The sequence below is a fragment of the Balaenoptera acutorostrata genome, chromosome 3, assembly GCF_949987535.1.
Source record: "Balaenoptera acutorostrata chromosome 3, mBalAcu1.1, whole genome shotgun sequence".
Taxonomy (NCBI): Eukaryota; Metazoa; Chordata; class Mammalia; order Artiodactyla; family Balaenopteridae; genus Balaenoptera; species Balaenoptera acutorostrata.
Window position 1 is genome coordinate 57,065,862 of NC_080066.1, and position 23,883 is coordinate 57,089,744.

Here is a 23,883-nt window from a genome sequence, read left to right on the forward strand (position 1 = left end):
GGGATGTTGGCCCTCACTCCTAACTGTCCCCTACCCCCGAGAGGAAACTTGCTGGACCTCAGTTTCGATGAGGAGACGGTAGAGTGTTCTCACTCATTTTGTTCAGATTTTCCAAGGAATGCATACAAGGGTGTCATCATCGATCCAAGCACATGCTGGGACGCTGCAGAACACAAACGGGCAGGCCGTGGGGCTCTGAAGAGGAGCCATGACCCGGAAGTACTCCAAAAGCCTGGGGAATCCACAGTCCTCAGGCCACTCAGCAAGACCAACAATCAATCCACTCTGGCAGCCATTGGACCCATCTGAGGAAAACCTAATATCCAATGCAACATCTTACTATGGGTGAATGCTACTGTCCTGAGTTATCCCCAGCCACGCTCAGCAACGTGCGCCGGCTCCACTTTTTCCACTTCCCCTTAGCACATCAGGTCATCAGACAACACGAAGGTCTTCTTGTCTTTGCCGACGGCCAGCCTTACCCTGCAACTGCACCTGAGAAGTGGACAGAAATCATGTAGGCTTCTGAATTGCACCACAGTCCTGAGAGAACATGATTCTTGTGAAAACTTACCTGCGTGTGAGCCCGGAACCTGCTTCCCAAGTACCACTATCCCTTACCGAAAACTGATTGCGTGTCTCACAGCACGACTGGAGGAAGTTAGGCATGTATGTTGGCCAGTGTGTGAGACGCTGTATGTGTGTATTCACGTGTGTGGGCGTGTGTGACTGTGACTGCGCACGAAGATGCACTCGTGGGTTCCGGTGTGTGCCACTGAATACGCGTCTTGGTCTCTGGGTGTCCCTGTGGGCCTCTGCAGATGCCTCCAACAGTAAACGCCATAGTTTATACACACCATCCTGGTTGGACCCCCAACTGAAAGGAGAAAGACCTCTGTCAGCTTCAAGAGGCCACATGCGAACTTTGACCCCCAGGGACTATTGAAATAGTCCACAGACTCCCGCTCTCTCACAGCCACGCCTTCTGACCAAAGCACAAAGACTGGACGAGACCTGCCTCCCGGCCGTGGCTCTCACAGCTATGTGGACCTGGAGACCCTGCCACCTACCAGCACATCTGATGTGCCCTTGGGGTCACTCCCAGCACTCCCGGAAGCAAGAGAACCTCCCATGGGCGGGCTGACAGTGACCTGCAGTTGCCTACAGGCAAGATGCAGCCCGGCACTTCTCAAGGGGCTAAGGAACTGCGGACCAAGTGCGTCTTCTCACCAACTCGACCAAATCACTTTCCGTGACCCCGTGGGAATGCCCACAATGGGAAGTGTTGGGCTTCAGCAACCATGACACAGGTTGGAACACCAGAGCAGAAATTAGGCCACCTCCTCGCCCACGTATCGGCAAGTTTCCAACTGGCAGGATTGGTGGCCCTGACCACTGAGAAAACACTCAAATGATACACAGCCTCTTCCTAAGTGCCCTCCTCCTGCATGCAGGGCGACTCGACCCTATTGGAAGCCACAGACATCATGCGAACACGGGGACACTGAACACCAGGGAAGACAGACCGCAAGCCTGTCTGCTTTGATGATGCCCACACCACCCCATGCATCCTGGCAATTCTCCACTGCCACAGCGACACTACCGAGGAACTCACAGCGAACAAATGCACTGTTCCTGAGGACCACAGACAGACTTTCAATGGAAGACCTCTGCCACATGAGGGAACCTGGAAGCTTGAAAGGGCACAGTGGCTGTCCACGACAGCACACCTGGCATCGCAACAGTGCCCCCATCTCTGCCCCGCCCACGGACTGCTGCAGATAAACCTCAGGCTGTTCGAACGGCCTGCATGCCAAACTGGCTGGCGGTGTCATGCCCTTCCGGGAGAAACACTTTCGCTTTGCCCATTCCCAAACAAGGGAAGAAAGCAGCCAATAGGGATGTTCGCATAACTCACCTACCTCCAAGGAGGCCAGCACAGACGCCTCACGATGTCGATCTTCTCTACGTCCCACAAGACACCCTTTGGGTGTCATTCCTCCGGCAATGGGATCACAACTCTACACAGGTTACCTACCTCACCTCATGCACTTGAACTGCCAAAGCCACCCCCTCCATAGGCAGCTGATGCCAGCCCATCACGAACATGACTCATCCTTGGGAAGCCGAGGCCAGCACCTGCAACCCAATTATGACAGCCTATTCCATGACCTCACAAAGGACCTGTCCTCATCATCCCTTACCTTCCTGTCCAGGCCATCAGCGACCACGCAGGTTTAAATGCAGCACTCGATCCTCACCCCACTCCACGATGCCCCACTTGGCACCAACACTGTGCTGGGTGTTAAAGTAGAGGAGCAGACAAGGGCAGCAGTGTGGCCTAATCCATCAGCCCCTTTCCGCCGACGCCCAACCCGAGCCCAACCCCGCCCACTTCTCCAGCCTCACTAGGGACTCAAAAACCTCACTGTGCAAAATGCAAGGACAGGGAGGGCCACAGGCCTGGCCTCAGGCTCCAGGCACCAACCAGGGACACTTGCTCATTTTGGCTTCCAGAATCAACACATGAAAAAGCATGCACGAAGTGTGATCCTGGCCAAAACACACCTATCCAACTGCAAGCCCACTGGGCCTAGACCGGCTCACACCCTGACTCTTAAGACCAGCAAGAGAGCCTGCCCCCTCGTATTCCTTCAACCGCCTTTCAGCAGCGACCCGGGATACACAGATAAGCCAGCTTATGTGCAGACATGGTCGACCCTCAGACAGGAGCCCCTCCAATACTGGAGTCCTTGGTGGTGTTTGCATGCATGTCGGCGGGGGACGCTGGCACTCACTCCTAACAGTCCCCTACACCCGAGAGAGGAAACGTGCTGAACCTCAGTTTCGATAAGGACACGGTAGTGTGTTCTCACCCATTTTGTTCAGAGTTTCCAAGGAATGCGTACAAGAGTGTCATCATCGACCCAAGCACATGCTGGGACGCTGCAAAACACAACCGGGCAGTGCGCGGGGTTCTGCAGGGGAGCCATGAGCCTGGGGTACCCCAAAAGCCTGGAGTATCCACAGACCTCAGGCCACTCAACAAGACGAACAATCAAGCCACTCTTGCAGCCATTGGGCCCATCTGAGGAAAACCTAATATCTAATGGCACATCTTGGGGTGGTTGAATACCTACCGTCCTGAGTTATCCGTGACCATGCTCGGGACCATGGCCCCGCCTCACTTTTTCCAGTTCTTCTTAGCACCTCCAGTCATCAGAGCACATGAAGATCTTCTTGTTTTTGCTGACGGCGAGGCTTGCCCAACAACTGCACCTGGGAAGTGGACTGGTGTCCTCAGAGGACATGATCCATAAAAACATTTACCTGGGCTCGAGTTCTGAAACTGCTTCCCAAGGACCTCTATCCCTTACCGAGAATTGACTGCATGTCTGATAGTACGACTGCAGGAAGTTAGGCACATACATTGGCCGGTGTGTGAGAGGCTGTATTTGTGTGTTCATGCGTGTGGGCGTGTGTGACTGTGACTACGCACGCAGATGCTCTTGTGGGTTTCTCTGTGTGCCACTGAATACGTGTCTTGGTCTCTGGGAGTCCCTGTAGCCCTGTGAAGAGGCGTCCAACAGTAAACGCCATAGTTTATACACAACACCCTGGCTAGACCCCCAACTGAAAGGAGAAAGCCCCCTGTCAGCTTCCAGAGGCCGCATGCAAACTTTAACCCCCAGGGGCTGTTGAAATACTCCACGGACTCCCGCTCTCCCACAGCCACGCCTTTGGACCAGAGCACAAAGACTGGACGAGACCTGCCTCCCGGCCGTGGGTGTGATATCTACGTGCAACTCGAGAACCTGCCAGCTACCAGCACATCTGATGTGCACTTGGGGTCACTCCCAGGACTTTCGGAAGCAAGGGAACTCCCATGGGTGAGCCAACACTGACCTACAGCACTCTACTGGCAAGATGCAGCCTGAAACCACTCAAGGGGCTAAAGAACATCGAACAAAGTGCAACTTCTCGCCACCTAGGCCTAATCACTTTCCTTTGACCCGTGGGAATGCCCACCACAGGAAGCAGTGGGCTTCAGCAGCCATGACCCATGTTGGAACCCCACAGCGGAAACTAGGCCACCTTCCCGGCCATGTCTCAGGCAGCTCCCATCCTGCTAGGTTCGCGACCCTGACCCCTAAGGAACCGCTCAAACGCTCAACAACCTCCTCCAACGTGCCCTACTCCAGCCATCAGGGCGACGCGTCCCTACTGGAAGCCACAGACATCTTCCGAACACGCGAACACTGAACACCAGGGAAGACAGACCGCAAGCCTGTCTGCTTTGAAGATGCTGATCCCACCTGATGCATCCTGGAAATTCTCCACTGCCACAGTGACACCACCGAGGAACTCACAGTGATCAAAGGCATGGTCCCCGAGGACCACAGACAGACTTGCAACAGAAGACCTCTGCCATGTGAGGGGATTTGGAAGCCTGATAGGGAACAGTGGCTGACCTTGGCAGCGCACCAGGGATGGCAACAGTGCCCCCTTCGCTGCCCCGCCAACGGACTGCTCTGGATAAAGCTCTGGCTATTCGAAAGCCCTGCATGCCACACGGGCCGGCCGCGTCATGCCCTCCGGCAGAAACACTATCGCTTTGCACATTCCCAAAAGAGGGAAAAGAGCGACCAAAGGGCTTGTTTGCATAACTCACCTACCCCCAAGAAGGCCGACACAGATGCCTCAGCATGTCCATCTTCTCTCTGTCCCGCAAGACACCCGTGGGGAGTCACTCCTCTGGAAACGGGATTGCAACTCTTCACAGGTAACCTAGCTCACTGCATCCTCATGAACTGCCAAAGCCATCCCCACCATAGGCAGCTGATGCCATGCCATCACGAACAAGACACATCCTTGGGAAGCCGAGGCCAGCGCCTGCAACCCAATGATGACAGCCCATCCCACGACATCACACAGGACATGTCCTCATGATACCTTACCTTTCTCTCCAGGGCAGCAGCCACTACGCAGGCTTAAATGCAGCACTCGATCCTCACCCCACCCCACGGTGATCCACTTAGCGCCAACAGTGTGCTGGCAGCTTCAGGGGCAGCACCGAGGCCTAATCCATCAGCCCCCTTCCGCCATCACCAAACTCCATCCCACCCCCGCCCACTGCTGCAGCCCCACCGGGCACTCAAGAACCTCACCGCACCAAACACAACAACAGAGAGGGCCACAGGCCTGGACTGAGGCTCCAGGCTCCAACCAGGGAAACTTGCTCATTTTGGCTTCCAAAATCAACCACCGAAGCGCCATGCACAAAGCGTGATCCTGGTCAAAACACACTTCTCCGAGCTGAAAGCTCACTGGGCCCACACCAGCACACACTCCGACTCTGAAGACTCGCAGGAGAGCCTGCCCCCTTGCATTCCCTCACGGCCTTTTAGCAGGGACCGCGGATTCATAGATGACCCAGCTTATGGGCAGGCACGGTCCACCCTCAGACAGGAGCCCCTCCAATGCTAGAGCTCTTAGTGGTGTTTGCATGCATTTCAGCAGGGGATGTTGGCCCTCACTCCTAACTGTCCCCTACCCCCGAGAGGAAACTTGCTGGACCTCAGTTTCGATGAGGAGACGGTAGAGTGTTCTCACTCATTTTGTTCAGATTTTCCAAGGAATGCATACAAGGGTGTCATCATCGATCCAAGCACATGCTGGGACGCTGCAGAACACAAACGGGCAGGCCGTGGGGCTCTGAAGAGGAGCCATGACCCGGAAGTACTCCAAAAGCCTGGGGAATCCACAGTCCTCAGGCCACTCAGCAAGACCAACAATCAATCCACTCTGGCAGCCATTGGACCCATCTGAGGAAAACCTAATATCCAATGCAACATCTTACTATGGGTGAATGCTACTGTCCTGAGTTATCCCCAGCCACGCTCAGCAACGTGCGCCGGCTCCACTTTTTCCACTTCCCCTTAGCACATCAGGTCATCAGACAACACGAAGGTCTTCTTGTCTTTGCCGACGGCCAGCCTTACCCTGCAACTGCACCTGAGAAGTGGACAGAAATCATGTAGGCTTCTGAATTGCACCACAGTCCTGAGAGAACATGATTCTTGTGAAAACTTACCTGCGTGTGAGCCCGGAACCTGCTTCCCAAGTACCACTATCCCTTACCGAAAACTGATTGCGTGTCTCACAGCACGACTGGAGGAAGTTAGGCATGTATGTTGGCCAGTGTGTGAGACGCTGTATGTGTGTATTCACGTGTGTGGGCGTGTGTGACTGTGACTGCGCACGAAGATGCACTCGTGGGTTCCGGTGTGTGCCACTGAATACGCGTCTTGGTCTCTGGGTGTCCCTGTGGGCCTCTGCAGATGCCTCCAACAGTAAACGCCATAGTTTATACACACCATCCTGGTTGGACCCCCAACTGAAAGGAGAAAGACCTCTGTCAGCTTCAAGAGGCCACATGCGAACTTTGACCCCCAGGGACTATTGAAATAGTCCACAGACTCCCGCTCTCTCACAGCCACGCCTTCTGACCAAAGCACAAAGACTGGACGAGACCTGCCTCCCGGCCGTGGCTCTCACAGCTATGTGGACCTGGAGACCCTGCCACCTACCAGCACATCTGATGTGCCCTTGGGGTCACTCCCAGCACTCCCGGAAGCAAGAGAACCTCCCATGGGCGGGCTGACAGTGACCTGCAGTTGCCTACAGGCAAGATGCAGCCCGGCACTTCTCAAGGGGCTAAGGAACTGCGGACCAAGTGCGTCTTCTCACCAACTCGACCAAATCACTTTCCGTGACCCCGTGGGAATGCCCACAATGGGAAGTGTTGGGCTTCAGCAACCATGACACAGGTTGGAACACCAGAGCAGAAATTAGGCCACCTCCTCGCCCACGTATCGGCAAGTTTCCAACTGGCAGGATTGGTGGCCCTGACCACTGAGAAAACACTCAAATGATACACAGCCTCTTCCTAAGTGCCCTCCTCCTGCATGCAGGGCGACTCGACCCTATTGGAAGCCACAGACATCATGCGAACACGGGGACACTGAACACCAGGGAAGACAGACCGCAAGCCTGTCTGCTTTGATGATGCCCACACCACCCCATGCATCCTGGCAATTCTCCACTGCCACAGCGACACTACCGAGGAACTCACAGCGAACAAATGCACTGTTCCTGAGGACCACAGACAGACTTTCAATGGAAGACCTCTGCCACATGAGGGAACCTGGAAACTTGAAAGGGCACAGTGGCTGTCCACGACAGCACACCTGGCATCGCAACAGTGCCCCCATCTCTGCCCCGCCCACGGACTGCTGCAGATAAACCTCAGGCTGTTCGAACGGCCTGCATGCCAAACTGGCTGGCGGTGTCATGCCCTTCCGGGAGAAACACTTTCGCTTTGCCCATTCCCAAACAAGGGAAGAAAGCAGCCAATAGGGATGTTCGCATAACTCACCTACCTCCAAGGAGGCCAGCACAGACGCCTCACGATGTTGATCTTCTCTACGTCCCACAAGACACCCTTTGGGTGTCATTCCTCCGGCAATGGGATCACAACTCTACACAGGTTACCTACCTCACCTCATGCACTTGAACTGCCAAAGCCACCCCCTCCATAGGCAGCTGATGCCAGCCCATCACGAACATGACTCATCCTTGGGAAGCCGAGGCCAGCACCTGCAACCCAATTATGACAGCCTATTCCATGACCTCACAAAGGACCTGTCCTCATCATCCCTTACCTTCCTGTCCAGGCCATCAGCGACCACGCAGGTTTAAATGCAGCACTCGATCCTCACCCCACTCCACGATGCCCCACTTGGCACCAACACTGTGCTGGGTGTTAAAGTAGAGGAGCAGACAAGGGCAGCAGTGTGGCCTAATCCATCAGCCCCTTTCCGCCGACGCCCAACCCGAGCCCAACCCCGCCCACTTCTCCAGCCTCACTAGGGACTCAAAAACCTCACTGTGCAAAATGCAAGGACAGGGAGGGCCACAGGCCTGGCCTCAGGCTCCAGGCACCAACCAGGGACGCTTGCTCATTTTGGCTTCCAGAATCAACACATGAAAAAGCATGCACGAAGTGTGATCCTGGCCAAAACACACCTATCCAACTGCAAGCCCACTGGGCCTAGACCGGCTCACACCCTGACTCTTAAGACCAGCAAGAGAGCCTGCCCCCTCGTATTCCTTCAACCGCCTTTCAGCAGCGACCCGGGATACACAGATAAGCCAGCTTATGTGCAGACATGGTCGACCCTCAGACAGGAGCCCCTCCAATACTGGAGTCCTTGGTGGTGTTTGCATGCATGTCGGCGGGGGACGCTGGCACTCACTCCTAACAGTCCCCTACACCCGAGAGAGGAAACGTGCTGAACCTCAGTTTCGATAAGGACACGGTAGTGTGTTCTCACCCATTTTGTTCAGAGTTTCCAAGGAATGCGTACAAGAGTGTCATCATCGACCCAAGCACATGCTGGGACGCTGCAAAACACAACCGGGCAGTGCGCGGGGTTCTGCAGGGGAGCCATGAGCCTGGGGTACCCCAAAAGCCTGGAGTATCCACAGACCTCAGGCCACTCAACAAGACGAACAATCAAGCCACTCTTGCAGCCATTGGGCCCATCTGAGGAAAACCTAATATCTAATGGCACATCTTGGGGTGCTTGAATACCTACCGTCCTGAGTTATCCGTGACCATGCTCGGGACCATGGCCCCGCCTCACTTTTTCCAGTTCTTCTTAGCACCTCCAGTCATCAGAGCACATGAAGATCTTCTTGTTTTTGCTGACGGCGAGGCTTGCCCAACAACTGCACCTGGGAAGTGGACTGGTGTCCTCAGAGGACATGATCCATAAAAACATTTACCTGGGCTCGAGTTCTGAAACTGCTTCCCAAGGACCTCTATCCCTTACCGAGAATTGACTGCATGTCTGATAGTACGACTGCAGGAAGTTAGGCACATACATTGGCCGGTGTGTGAGAGGCTGTATTTGTGTGTTCATGCGTGTGGGCGTGTGTGACTGTGACTACGCACGCAGATGCTCTTGTGGGTTTCTCTGTGTGCCACTGAATACGTGTCTTGGTCTCTGGGAGTCCCTGTAGCCCTGTGAAGAGGCGTCCAACAGTAAACGCCATAGTTTATACACAACACCCTGGCTAGACCCCCAACTGAAAGGAGAAAGCCCCCTGTCAGCTTCCAGAGGCCGCATGCAAACTTTAACCCCCAGGGGCTGTTGAAATACTCCACGGACTCCCGCTCTCCCACAGCCACGCCTTTGGACCAGAGCACAAAGACTGGACGAGACCTGCCTCCCGGCCGTGGGTGTGATATCTACGTGCAACTCGAGAACCTGCCAGCTACCAGCACATCTGATGTGCACTTGGGGTCACTCCCAGGACTTTCGGAAGCAAGGGAACTCCCATGGGTGAGCCAACACTGACCTACAGCACTCTACTGGCAAGATGCAGCCTGAAACCACTCAAGGGGCTAAAGAACATCGAACAAAGTGCAACTTCTCGCCACCTAGGCCTAATCACTTTCCTTTGACCCGTGGGAATGCCCACCACAGGAAGCAGTGGGCTTCAGCAGCCATGACCCATGTTGGAACCCCACAGCGGAAACTAGGCCACCTTCCCGGCCATGTCTCAGGCAGCTCCCATCCTGCTAGGTTCGCGACCCTGACCCCTAAGGAACCGCTCAAACGCTCAACAACCTCCTCCAACGTGCCCTACTCCAGCCATCAGGGCGACGCGTCCCTACTGGAAGCCACAGACATCTTCCGAACACGCGAACACTGAACACCAGGGAAGACAGACCGCAAGCCTGTCTGCTTTGAAGATGCTGATCCCACCTGATGCATCCTGGAAATTCTCCACTGCCACAGTGACACCACCGAGGAACTCACAGTGATCAAAGGCATGGTCCCCGAGGACCACAGACAGACTTGCAACAGAAGACCTCTGCCATGTGAGGGGATTTGGAAGCCTGATAGGGAACAGTGGCTGACCTTGGCAGTGCACCAGGGATGGCAACAGTGCCCCCTTCGCTGCCCCGCCAACGGACTGCTCTGGATAAAGCTCTGGCTATTCGAAAGCCCTGCATGCCACACGGGCCGGCCGCGTCATGCCCTCCGGCAGAAACACTATCGCTTTGCACATTCCCAAAAGAGGGAAAAGAGCGACCAAAGGGCTTGTTTGCATAACTCACCTACCCCCAAGAAGGCCGACACAGATGCCTCAGCATGTCCATCTTCTCTCTGTCCCGCAAGACACCCGTGGGGAGTCACTCCTCTGGAAACGGGATTGCAACTCTTCACAGGTAACCTAGCTCACTGCATCCTCATGAACTGCCAAAGCCATCCCCACCATAGGCAGCTGATGCCATGCCATCACGAACAAGACACATCCTTGGGAAGCCGAGGCCAGCGCCTGCAACCCAATGATGACAGCCCATCCCACGACATCACACAGGACATGTCCTCATGATACCTTACCTTTCTCTCCAGGGCAGCAGCCACTACGCAGGCTTAAATGCAGCACTCGATCCTCACCCCACCCCACGGTGATCCACTTAGCGCCAACAGTGTGCTGGCAGCTTCAGGGGCAGCACCGAGGCCTAATCCATCAGCCCCCTTCCGCCATCACCAAACTCCATCCCACCCCCGCCCACTGCTGCAGCCCCACCGGGCACTCAAGAACCTCACCGCACCAAACACAACAACAGAGAGGGCCACAGGCCTGGACTGAGGCTCCAGGCTCCAACCAGGGAAACTTGCTCATTTTGGCTTCCAAAATCAACCACCGAAGCGCCATGCACAAAGCGTGATCCTGGTCAAAACACACTTCTCCGAGCTGAAAGCTCACTGGGCCCACACCAGCACACACTCCGACTCTGAAGACTCGCAGGAGAGCCTGCCCCCTTGCATTCCCTCACGGCCTTTTAGCAGGGACCGCGGATTCATAGATGACCCAGCTTATGGGCAGACACGGTCCACCCTCAGACAGGAGCCCCTCCAATGCTAGAGCCCTTAGTGGTGTTTGCATGCATTTCAGCAGGGGATGTTGGCCCTCACTCCTAACTGTCCCCTACCCCCGAGAGGAAACTTGCTGGACCTCAGTTTCGATGAGGAGACGGTAGAGTGTTCTCACTCATTTTGTTCAGATTTTCCAAGGAATGCATACAAGGGTGTCATCATCGATCCAAGCACATGCTGGGACGCTGCAGAACACAAACGGGCAGGCCGTGGGGCTCTGAAGAGGAGCCATGACCCGGAAGTACTCCAAAAGCCTGGGGAATCCACAGTCCTCAGGCCACTCAGCAAGACCAACAATCAATCCACTCTGGCAGCCATTGGACCCATCTGAGGAAAACCTAATATCCAATGCAACATCTTACTATGGGTGAATGCTACTGTCCTGAGTTATCCCCAGCCACGCTCAGCAACGTGCGCCGGCTCCACTTTTTCCACTTCCCCTTAGCACATCAGGTCATCAGACAACACGAAGGTCTTCTTGTCTTTGCCGACGGCCAGCCTTACCCTGCAACTGCACCTGAGAAGTGGACAGAAATCATGCAGGCTTCTGAATTGCACCACAGTCCTGAGAGAACATGATTCTTGTGAAAACTTACCTGCGTGTGAGCCCGGAACCTGCTTCCCAAGTACCACTATCCCTTACCGAAAACTGATTGCGTGTCTCACAGCACGACTGGAGGAAGTTAGGCATGTATGTTGGCCAGTGTGTGAGACGCTGTATGTGTGTATTCACGCCTGTGGGCGTGTGTGACTGACTGCGCACGAAGATGCACTCGGGGGTTCCAGTGTGTGCCGCTGAATATGCGTCTTGGTCTCTGGGTGTCCCTGTGGCCCTCTGCAGACGCCTCTAACAGTAAACACCATAGTTTATACACACCATCCTGGTTAGACCCCCAACTGAAGGGAGAAAGACCCCTGTCAGCTTCAAGAGGCCACATGCGAACTTTGACCCCCAGGGACTGTTGAAATAGTCCACAGACTCCCGCTCTCTCACAGCCACGCCTTCTGACCAAAGCACAAAGACTGGACGAGACCTGCCTCCCGGCCGTGGCTCTCACAGCTATGTGGACCTGGAGACCCTGCCACCTACCAGCACATCTGATGTGCCCTTGGGGTCACTCCCAGCACTCCCGGAAGCAAGGGAACCTCCCATGGGCGGGCTGACAGTGACCTGCAGTTGCCTACAGGCAAGATGCAGCCCGGCACTTCTCAAGGGGCTAAGGAACTGCGGACCAAGTGCGTCTTCTCACCAACTCGACCAAATCACTTTCCGTGACCCCGTGGGAATGCCCACAATGGGAAGTGTTGGGCTTCAGCAACCATGACACAGGTTGGAACACCAGAGCAGAAATTAGGCCACCTCCTCGCCCACGTATCGGCAAGTTTCCAACTGGCAGGATTGGTGGCCCTGACCACTGAGAAAACACTCAAATGATACACAGCCTCTTCCTAAGTGCCCTCCTCCTGCATGCAGGGCGACTCGACCCTATTGGAAGCCACAGACATCATGCGAACACGGGGACACTGAACACCAGGGAAGACAGACCGCAAGCCTGTCTGCTTTGATGATGCCCACACCACCCCATGCATCCTGGCAATTCTCCACTGCCACAGCGACACTACCGAGGAACTCACAGCGAACAAATGCACTGTTCCTGAGGACCACAGACAGACTTTCAATGGAAGACCTCTGCCACATGAGGGAACCTGGAAGCTTGAAAGGGCACAGTGGCTGTCCACGACAGCACACCTGGCATCGCAACAGTGCCTCCATCTCTGCCCCGCCCACGGACTGCTGCAGATAAATCTCAGGCTGTTTGAATGGCCTGCATGCCAAACTGGCTGGCGGTGTCATGTCCCCCCGGGAGAAACACTTTCGCTTTGCCCATTCCCAAACAAGGGAAGAAAGCAGCCAATAGGGATGTTCTCATAACTCACATAACTCCAAGTGGGCCGGCACAGATGCCTCTGCATGTCCATCTTCTCTACGTCCCGCAAGACACCCGTGGGGAGTCACTCCTCCGGAAACGGGATCACAACTCTACACAGCGTACCTAACTCACCGCATCCTCATGAATTCCCAAAGACATCCCCTCCATAGGCAGCTGATGCCAGCCCATCACGAACAAGACAGATCCTTGGGAACCCGAGGCCAGCGCCTGCAACCCAATTATGACAGCCCATCCCACAACATCACACAGGACCTGTCCTCATGATACCTTTTGCTCTCCAGGCCTGCAGCCACCACACAGTCTTAAATGCAGCACTTGATTCTTACCCCACTCCAAGATGATCCACTTAGAGCCAACACTGCGCTGGCTGCTTCAGCAGAGAAGCTGACAGGGGCAACACCGAGGCCTAATCCCTCAGCCCCCTTCCGCCATTGCCCAACTGCTGCCCACCCCCGCTCACTGCTCAAGCCCCACCAGGCACTCAAGAACTTCACCTCACCAAACACAACAACAGAGAGGGCCACAGACCTGGCCTGAGGTTCCAGGCTCCAACCAGGGATCTTTGCTCATTTTTAGCTTCCAGAATCAACCCCCGAAGCGGCAAGCATGAAGCGTGATCCTGGCAAAACACACCTCTCCAACTGCAAGCTCACTGGGTGTACACCAGCACACACTCCAAGTCTGAAGACTAGCAGGAGAGCATGACCCCTTGCATTCCCTCAACAGCCTTTAGGCAGGGACAGGGGATTCATAGATGACCCAGCTTATGTGCAGATACGGTCGACCCTCAGACAGGAGCCCCACCAATGCTGGAGCCCGTAGTGGTTTTTGCATGCATGTTGGCAGGGGACGTTGGCCCTCACTCCTAACTGTCCCGTACCTCCGAAAGAGGAAACGTGCTGGACCTCAGTTTCAATGAGGAGACGGTAGAGTGTTCTCACTCATTTTGTTCAGATTTTCCAAGGAATGCATACAAGGGTGTCATCATGGATCCAAGCACATGCTCGGACGCTGCCGAACACAACCGGGCAGGCCGTGGTGCTGATCAGAGGAGCCATGAGCCCGGGGTACTCCAAAAGCCTTGGGAATCCATAGCCCTCAGGCCACTCAGCAATAGCAACAGTCAATACAATCTTGCAGCCATTGGGCCCGTCTAAGGAAAACCTAATATCCAATGGCACATCTTGGGGTAGTTGAATGCCTACCATCCTGAGTTATCCACGTCCACACTAGGCAACACGGGCCCACCTCACTTTTTCCAGTTCTCCTGAGCACCTCCAATCATCAGAACACGCAAACGTCCTCTTGTCTTTGTTGACGGCCAGCCTTGCCAAGCAACTGCACCTGAGAAGTGGATAGAAATCACACAGGATTCAGAATTGGACCAGGGTCCTCAAAGAACACGATTCATGCGAACATTTGCCTGGGCTCGAGCCCTGAACCTGGTTCACAAGGACCTCTATCCCTTACCAAGAACTGAATGTATGTCTGACAGCACGACTACAGGAAGTTAGGCACGTACGTTGCCCGGGGTGTGTGAGGTTGTATGTGTGCATTCCCACGTGTGCGTGTGTGTGACTGTGACTGCACACGAGGACTCTCTTGTGGGTTTCTGTGTGTTCCTGTGAATCCGCGTCTTGGTCTCTCTATGTCCCTGTGGCCCTCTGCAGAGAAGTTGAACAGTAAAAGCCACTGTTTATACACAGCACCCTGGCTTTGGAGCCCCCCCGAATGGAGAGAAACCCCTGTCAGCCTCAAGAGGCCGCATGCGAACTTTGACCCCCCGGGGCTGTTGAAATAGGCCACGGACTCCTGCTCTCCCACAGCCACGTCTTCAGACCAACGCACAAAGACTCGACGAGACCTGCCTCCCGGCCGTGGGTGTGACATCTACCTGGACCTGGAGACCCTGCCAGGTAGTAGCACATCTTATGTGTAATTGGGGCCACTCCCAGCGCTTTTGGAAGCAAGGGAACCTCCCATGGATGGGGCCGATTCCTACCTATAGCTGGCTACAGGCAAGATGCAGCCCGGCACCTCTCAAGGGGCTAACAGACTTCAGCCCAAGTGCCACTTCTCGCCAACGAGGGCAAGTCACTTTCCGTGGACCAGTGGGAATGCCCACCACGGGAAGTGTTGGTTTTCAGCAACCATGACCCAGGTTCGAACCCCACGGCAGAAACTAGGCCACCTTTCCAGCCACGTCTCGGCCAGCTCCCAGCCTGCAGGTTTCGTGGCCCTGAACCCGGAGGAAACGCTCAAATGCTTGACAGCATCGTCCTAAGTGCCCTCCTCCTGCCCGCAGGGCGTCTCGACCCTACTGGAAGCCACAGACATCATGTGAACACGGGGACACTGTACACCACGGAAGACAGACCACAAGCATATCTGCTTTGATGATGCCGACCCCAGCCCATGCATCCTGGCACTTCTCCATGGCCACAGTGACACTACTGAGGACCTCACAGAGATCAAAGGCACTGTACCCGAGGACCACAGACAGACTTCCAGTGGAAGACCTCTGCCACGCGAGGGGAGCTGGAAGCCTGCCAGGGCACAGTGGATACACCCTCAAAGTGTCACGCCCAAAGCAGGAACCTCGACAAAACACACCTCTCCAAGCCGCGAGCTCACTGGGCCTAGACCAGCACACACTCCAACTCCTATGACCAGCAGGAGAGCCTGCCATCTCGCAATCCCTCACGGGCCTTTCACCAAGGACCTGGCATCATAGCCTACCCAGGTACTGTGCAGACATAGTCGACCCTCAGACAGGAGCCCCTCCAATGCTGGCGCCTTGAGTGGTGTTTGCATACATGTCAGCAAGGGAACGCTGGCCCTCACTCCTAACTGTCCCCTACCCCCAAGGGAGGCAACGTGCTGGACCTCAGTTTCGATGAGGAGACGGTAGAGCGTTCTCACTCATTTTGTTCAGATTTTCCAAGGAATGCATATGAGTGAGTCATCATCCATCCGAGCATGTGCTGGGACGCTGCAGAATCCAACTGTGAGGCCGAGTGGATCTGCAGAGGATCCAGTGACCCCGGAGTACTCCAACAGCCTGGGGAATTCACAGCCCCCAGGCCACTCATTAAGAGGAAGAGTTAATCCATGCTTGCAGTCACTGGGCCCATCCGAGGAAACCCTAATGTCCAATAGCACATCTTGGGGTGGGGGAATGCCTACGGCCCTGAGAGATCCATGGCCAGGTTCAGCACCCTGGGCCCGCCCCACTTCTTTCGTGTCTCCCTCATACCTCCAGTCATCATACCACGCGAAGGTGTTCTTGTGTTAGTGGACGGCCAGCCTCGCCTGGCAACTCCACCTGAGAAGAGGACAGAAATCACACGTGGGCTTCAGAATTGGACCCGAGTCCTCACAGAAGAAGATTCATGCCAATGTTTACCTGAGGGTAAGCGCTGCACCTGCTTCCAACTAACTCTTTCCCGTAGGGAGGACTGAATGCGTGTCTGATGGCAGGACTGTAGGACATTAGTCACTTACGTTTGCCTGTAGGTGTTTGTTCGTTTGTGTTTTTGTGTTTGTAGTGAAGTGGCATTCCTTATACACATCACCGTGACCTGTGCTATGTGAAATGCAAAGAATTCCCAGGCACACTATGATTTGTGCTTCATGCCAGGAACTGCCGCCTAAGTCAAAATCTTCACATTTTTTTCAAACCTTCTTATTTTTCATTCTTCATACTTTTTATCCTATGTTATATTCTCCCATGAAAATGTATCACTGCCCTTCCCAACACATAATTTGTACCTCTCACCTGATATGTTCATGGACTTTTAAAAACCCTTAAGCAATGTCCCTCACAGAGTTCCTTTTTTAAAATATTATCTTTTTTTTTTGCCAACAAACACATGAAAGGATGCTCAACATCTCTAATCATTAGAGAAATGCAAATCAAAACTACAGTGAGGTATCACCTCACACCGGTCAGAATGGCCATCATCAAAAAATTTATAAACAGTAAATGCTGGCGAGGGTGTGGAGAAAAGAGAACCCTCCTGCACTGTTGGTGGGAATGTAAATTGATACAGCCACTATGGAGAACAGTATGGAGGTTCCTTAAAAAACTACAAATAGAACTACCATACGACCCAGCAATCCCATTACTGAGCATATACCCTGAGAAAACCATAATTCGAAAAGAGTCATGGGGGTTACCCTGGTGGTGCAGTGGTTGAGAATCTGCCTGCCAATGCAGGGGACACGGGTTCGAGCTCTGGTCTTGGAAGATCTCACATGCCGCAGAGCAATTGGGCCCATGAGTCACAGTTACTGAGCCTGCGCATCTGGAGGCTGTGCTCCGCAACAAGAGAGGCCGCGATAGTGAGAGGCCTGTGCACCACGATGAAGAGTGGCCCCCGCTTGCCACAACTAGAGAAAGCCCTCACACAGAAACAAAGACCCAACACAGCCATAAATAAATAAATAAATAAATAAATAAATAAATAAATAAGGTATTAAAAAAAAAAAGAGTCATGTACCACAATGTTCACTGCAGCTCTATTTACAATAGCCAGGACATGGAAGCAACCTAAGTGTCCACTGACAGATGAATGGATAAAGAAGATGTGGCACATATATACAACGGAATATTACTCAGCCATAGAAAGAAATGAAATTGAGTTATTTGTAGTGAGGTGGATGGACCTAGAGTGTGTCATATAGAGTGAAGTCAGTCAGAAAGAGAAAAACAAATATCATATGCTAATACATATATATTGAATCTAAAAAAAGAAAAAAAAAAAAGGTTCTGAAGAAGCTAGGCCAGTACAGAAATAAAGACACAGACATAGACAGTGTACTTGAGGACAGGGGGAGGGGGAATGGTAAGTTGAGACAAAGTGAGAGAGTGGCATGGACATATACACACTACCAAATGTAAAATAGATAGCTTGTGGGAAGCAGCCACATAGCACAGGGAGATCAGCTCAGTGCTTTGTGACCACCTAGAGGGGTGGGTTAGGGAGGGTGGGAAGGAGAAGCAAGAGGGAGGAGATATGGGGTTATATGTATAGCTGATTCACTTTGTTATAGAGCAGAAAGTAACACACCATTGTAAACCAATTATACTCCAATAAAGATGATAAAAATATATATTATCTTTTTTCCTGAACATAACACCTTTGTGGAAAATACCTCCAATATTATGTGCTCTTTTATCGCATGTTTTAAAAAGATTATCCATAGACTTGTTTTTTATTATGAATCACCATATGTTATGCAACATATTTTATATTCCATTTCATGTTATTACAAAAGGTAAACTATCCTATTCACAGAATGCAAAAAGAACAATAGCAATAAAATATCTTTTTCACAAAAAGTTAAATGAAAATTTTACATACATTTTTCTTTACCAGTATTACTGTATTTTGTGATATAAGGATTTAATTTTACAGATAAACTGTAACCAGCAGAATCACAGGGGGTGATTTTCAAATTATATTTTTGGTAAAATCTTTCCTCACGTACCATATAATCAACTCTTTCAACTGAAGAAGAAAAGAAATAATTCAATTAAAATTTGTTGAAATTATTTGAATAGACATTTCTCAAGAGAAGATACACAAGTGATTATAATTCTTTCAAGATATGATGAACTTCATTAGTGATTGGTAAAATCAAAAAGGAAATGAGAAGTGACAGCACCAAATCTGACACATGAGGAACTCCAACACCTGTCCCTTCATAAACAATAATGAAAAAGTGGTAAATGCTTGCACTATCAACTTTTTTGCAAATCTGCAAATTCACCAAGTAATAGCTGTCACTAGGCAATCTCTTAATCAAGAAAAATAGTTCAATTTCTAAAATCCAGAAACTTTGGGCTGTTTAACTGACTCTAGTCCCATATCTTATTCCCCAACTCAGTGATATTATTGAGAATAACACTCCACATTCCTGGTTCTTGTAGTGGAAAGAGTCAGACTGACCTCATATCCAAAGAACTGTAATTTCCTCTTTTAATTTACGATTTATGTTGGCTCCCTAAAACACTGGTTCAAAGATTTGCTTTTCTTTCTTCTAATTCAGAAGTCACTCAATGCTATAGCAGCTAGATTGGTGGTAATTTGCATTGTTTTTCACTGCTGCTTAATGCAATGGATTCCAGTTGTAACAGAAAATAAATTAAACCAAAACCTTATGAGGAAAGTTCAGGAATGAATTTTTTGTGTTTTTGAAATAATGGCTATCAGGTGATTCCATGTGTTCCTCATAATCTATAAGGGCAGCACAGATGTAGAGTTATGTGCCTATTCAGGGAAGACTTGAGAAGGCCTAAGGTCTCCTCTTTGAGTGAACTTGAGGCTCTTGACAAGCAAAAACTGAGGCTAAGGGAAAGCTTAAAATGCCTGGCTAAGTGTTAAAGGCATATACTAACATACACAGAGAGACTTCTGAAAAGACAGGGAAATTTTTTGTCTTCAAGATTTCTAAGGAAATCTTTGTCCAATTTTTAGATGACCACAAATCTAATGAAACAGTCTTCAGTGAACACGTACCACAAACAACTTCAACAACAAAAAGCAACAACAGACAAACAGGGAAGGCAGATGGTCTGATTTCCAGAGTTGCCACATTATGATATTCATAATGTCCAATTTTCAACATAAAAGTACTGGGCATTCAAGGAAACAATGAAGTATGTCCCACACACAGAGAAAAAAAAAAAAAAAAAAAAAGAACGAGCAATAGAAACTCTCCCTGAAAAGCCAACACATTGGACGCAAAGACAAATATTTTAAATCAGTTACTTTAAATATGTTGAAAGAGCTAATGGAAAACATATTTAAGAACTAGATGAACGCCACAAGCACTGTCTCATGAAATAGGTGTATCAATAAAGAGACAGAAAGTTTTCAAACAAATCAAGTAGAAATTCTGGAGTTGAAAAGCACAATAGCAAGTGTTGAAAAACTCACAGAAAGGGCTCCATGACAAATTGAGCTGAAAAAATAAAACTAACTTGAAGATAAGTCAACAGAAATTATCCAGTTATAGGAAGAGAAAATTTATTTTTTAATGGACATAACCTAAAAGTCCTATGAGGCTACCATCCAGTGTACCAACCTATGCATAATGAGAGTCACAAAAGAAGAAAGAAAGGAACAGAAAGTATATTTCAAGTAATAATGGACAAAACTGCCCAAAGTTGATGAAAAGTTATAAACTACCTATACAAGCAGTCTAATGAACTCCATGTAGGATAAATTCAAACAGATTCATACTGAGACACATCATTATGAAACTGTTCAAATAGAAAGTCAAAGAGAGAACCTTGAAAGCAGCAATAGAGAAGGGACTCATCACATAGAAGTGATCTTCAATAAAATAACAAGTGATTTTTCATCATACAACATGGGGTCAGAAGGCAGTAGGATGATAGTTTCAAAGTTATGCAACGAAAAGACATTCAACTAGGAATTCTTGATCTGACAATAATGCCTTACAAAAATGAAGGAGAAATTAAGACATTCTCAGACAATAAAAACTGAGAATGTTCTTTGACAGCAGCCTTGCCCTACAACAAATGTCAAAGGAAGTCAAGCTGAAATGAATGGACCATATACAATAACTTGAATCCACATCAAGAAATAAATAATATCAGTAAAGGTAACTTCACAAGTGAATATAAAAGCCAATATTAATGTGTTTTTTGTAACTCCTCTCTTTTCTTATCATATGCTTGAATAACTGCATAAAACAAAAATTATCAGTCTGTGGTGATGAGTACGTAAGTATAGAGACATAATTTGTGACAATGCCAACACACAGAGGAAATGGAGCAATATGGAAGCAAAGATTTTATATACTATTGAAATTAAATTGGTATTAATTATAACTAGTTTGTTATAAATTAAGAAGTTAATTGTTACCCCTAGGGCAACCACTAAGAAAATAACTTAAAATATATATAGTAAAAACAACAAGGAAATAAAGAATTTTAAATGGTGCACTCAACAATATCTACTTAACACAAAAAAAGCAATAGTGAAGACCAAAAAACATGTAAGACACAGAAAAAAATGAACAGCAAAATGGCAGTAGTCCTCCTTTATCAGTAATTACATTAACCAGAAATAGTATAAAATGTATAAGTGAAAGGCAGAGATTGGCAAAATGGATTTAAAAACATGATCCAACTGTATGTTATCTGCAAGAGACACACTTTGCATTCAAAGAGACAAACTGGTTGAAAATTAAAGAATGAAATAAATATTTCGTATAAGTTGTAACCAAAAGAGAGCTAGAGTGACTATACTAATATCAGATAAAATTTGTTTTCAAACAAAAATTGTTTCATGGGTCAATTAAACATTGATAAAAGAGTCAATCGATTAAGAAGATATGGCAATCATAAACATTTACACACCTAACAACAGAGTCCCAAAATATTTGAAGCAAAATTGCACAGAATTGAAGAGAGAAACAGACATCTCTACAATATGTGGATACTTCAATGTCCTACTTTTAATAACCAATAGAAAAATTAGAGAGATCATTCTGGAAATAGAGCACTTGAACAACACCATAAATCAACTACACCTAACGGACTTACGCAGAAAACTCCACCTAAAAGCAGATTACACATTTTTCTCAAGTGCATAAGGAACATTCTTCAGAATAGACCAGAAATAACACCCAAAATAAGTTTAAATAAATTTTAAAACATTGAAATCATACGAAGTATGTTCACTGACCACAATGGAATTAAATTAGAAATCGGTAACACAAGGAATTTTAGAAGACTCACACACAAGTGGAGATTAAGAAACACATTCCTAATAAACAATGAATCAAATAAGCTTCTCTCATTCTCAAGGTAAATTATTAAATTATTTGAGATCAATAAAAATTATCATACAACATTCCAAAACTTATGAGATGTCAAAAGCAGTACTTGAGGGGAAAATTTTATAGCTGTTAAAACTTACATTAAAAAATGAAGAAAGATTTCAAGTGAATAATATAACCTTATACCTTAAGAAGGTAGAAGACAAGAAACCCAAACATAAAGCAAGAAAAGGAAGAAAATAAAGATTAGCATAGAAAACAATAAAGATTAAAGATTGAGATAATCAATTGAATAAAAAATCAATGAAACCAAAAACTGATTCTTTGAAAACTTTAACAAAATTCAGGAAGTTTTAGCTAAACTGACCAGAGGAAAAGAGAGAAGATTCAACTTACTAATGTCACAAATGGACACAGGCACATTATTACTGATTTCAAAGAAATGAAAAGGGTTATAAACAATACTATGAACAGGTGTATACCAACAAATTAAACAATCTAGATGTAATGGAATAATTCCAAAAAAAACATAAAAACTATCAAAAATAACTCAAGAATAAATTGAAAATCCTAATTGACCTTGCTATGGTCTGAATTTTTGCATCCCCCCAAAATTCATATTTTAAAATCACAACCCCCAAAAGTTAACGGATTAGTAGGTGGGGCCCTTGGGAAGTGTTTGCACCATAATGGTGGAGACCTGGTGAATAAGATTCCTTTCTTATAAAAGAGACCTCCACTAAACTCTTTTATTCCTTTCACCATGTGAAGATACAAGAAGTCTTCAACTCAGAAGAGGGCCCTAACCCGAGCATACCAGCCCCCTGATTTCAACCATGCTGGTATTCCAGCATCCAAAACTTGAAAAATAAATTTCTATTGTTTATACGCTACCTGATCAGTGGTGTCTGTTATGACGGCCCAAATGGACCATGACAGATTAATAAAAAAGTGACTGAGTCAGAAATTAAAAAAAAAAAAAAAAAAAAACTACCAGCAAAGAAAAGCCTAGGACCATATGCTTCACTGGTGAATTCTACCAAACATTTAAGGAATAATTGACATCAATACTTCTCAAACTCTTTCAAAAAATAGAGGAGGAAGAAACACTTCCTAACTCATACTATGAGGTCAACTTAACAGTGATACCAAAGCCAGACAAGGACATCACAAGGGCCTCACAAACTAGTGAATGTAACAAAAAGAAGTAGACTCACAGATATAGAGAACAAAGTAGTGGTTACCACTGGGGAGAGGGAAGGGAGAGGATGGAATAGGTGTAGTGAATTAACAGGTACAAACTATTAAGTATAAAATAAGCTACAAGCTATATTGTACACAACGGGAAATATAAGCAATATTCCAGAATAATTACAAATGGAGTACAACCTTTACAAATGAAATAAAAAAATACCTAGAAACAAATGACAATGGAGACACGACGACCTAAAACCTATGGGATGCAGCAAAAGCAGTTCTAAGAGGGAAGTTTATAGCAATACAATCCTACCTTAAGAAACAGAAACATCTCAAATAAACAACCTAACCTTGCACCAAAAGCAATTAGAGAAAGAAGAACAACAACAACAACAACAAAAACCCCCAAAGTTAGCAGAAGGAAAGAAATCATAAATATCAGCTCAGAAATAAATGAAAAAGAAATGAAGGAAATGATACCAAAGATCAACAAAATTAAAAGCTGGTTCTCTGAGAAGATAAACAAAATTGATAAACCATTAGCCAGACTCATCAAGAAAAAAAGGGAGAAGACTCAAATCAATAGAATTAGAAATGAAAAAGGGGAAGTAACAACTGACACTGCAGAAATACAAACGATCATGAGAGATTACTACAAGCAACTCTATGCCAATAAAACGGACAAACTGGAAGAAATGGACACATTCTCAGAAAAGCACAACCTTCTGAGACTGAACCCGGAAGAAATATAAAATATGAACAGACCAATCACAAGCACTGAAATTGAGACTGTGAATTAAAATCTTCCAACAAACAAAAGCCCAGGACCAGATGGCTTCACAGGAGAATTCTATCAAACATTTAGAGAAGAGCTAACACCCATCCTTCTCAAACTCTTC

General features: G+C 48.7%; 7 non-coding genes across 7 annotated transcripts; all 7 read right to left on the reverse strand.

Annotated features, from left to right (window-relative positions):
• Nucleotides 1–53: 53 nt before the first annotated feature.
• LOC130707840 (small nucleolar RNA SNORD116) lies at nt 54–146 on the reverse strand. Its single transcript, XR_009007869.1, has one exon. It is a non-coding gene; the product is annotated as a small nucleolar RNA SNORD116 (small nucleolar RNA).
• Nucleotides 147–2,836: 2,690 nt separating this feature from the next.
• LOC130707947 (small nucleolar RNA SNORD116) lies at nt 2,837–2,929 on the reverse strand. Its single transcript, XR_009007977.1, has one exon. It is a non-coding gene; the product is annotated as a small nucleolar RNA SNORD116 (small nucleolar RNA).
• Nucleotides 2,930–5,573: 2,644 nt separating this feature from the next.
• LOC130707841 (small nucleolar RNA SNORD116) lies at nt 5,574–5,666 on the reverse strand. The gene has a single exon (XR_009007870.1). It is a non-coding gene; the product is annotated as a small nucleolar RNA SNORD116 (small nucleolar RNA).
• A 2,690-nt stretch (nt 5,667–8,356) lies between these two features.
• LOC130707948 (small nucleolar RNA SNORD116) lies at nt 8,357–8,449 on the reverse strand. The gene has a single exon (XR_009007978.1). It is a non-coding gene; the product is annotated as a small nucleolar RNA SNORD116 (small nucleolar RNA).
• Nucleotides 8,450–11,093: 2,644 nt separating this feature from the next.
• Nucleotides 11,094–11,186, reverse strand: LOC130707842 (small nucleolar RNA SNORD116). The gene has a single exon (XR_009007871.1). It is a non-coding gene; the product is annotated as a small nucleolar RNA SNORD116 (small nucleolar RNA).
• A 2,685-nt stretch (nt 11,187–13,871) lies between these two features.
• LOC114237556 (small nucleolar RNA SNORD116) lies at nt 13,872–13,964 on the reverse strand. The gene has a single exon (XR_003623089.2). It is a non-coding gene; the product is annotated as a small nucleolar RNA SNORD116 (small nucleolar RNA).
• Nucleotides 13,965–15,852: 1,888 nt separating this feature from the next.
• LOC114237563 (small nucleolar RNA SNORD116) lies at nt 15,853–15,945 on the reverse strand. Its single transcript, XR_003623095.1, has one exon. It is a non-coding gene; the product is annotated as a small nucleolar RNA SNORD116 (small nucleolar RNA).
• Between the last annotated feature and the right edge of the window lie 7,938 nt (nt 15,946–23,883).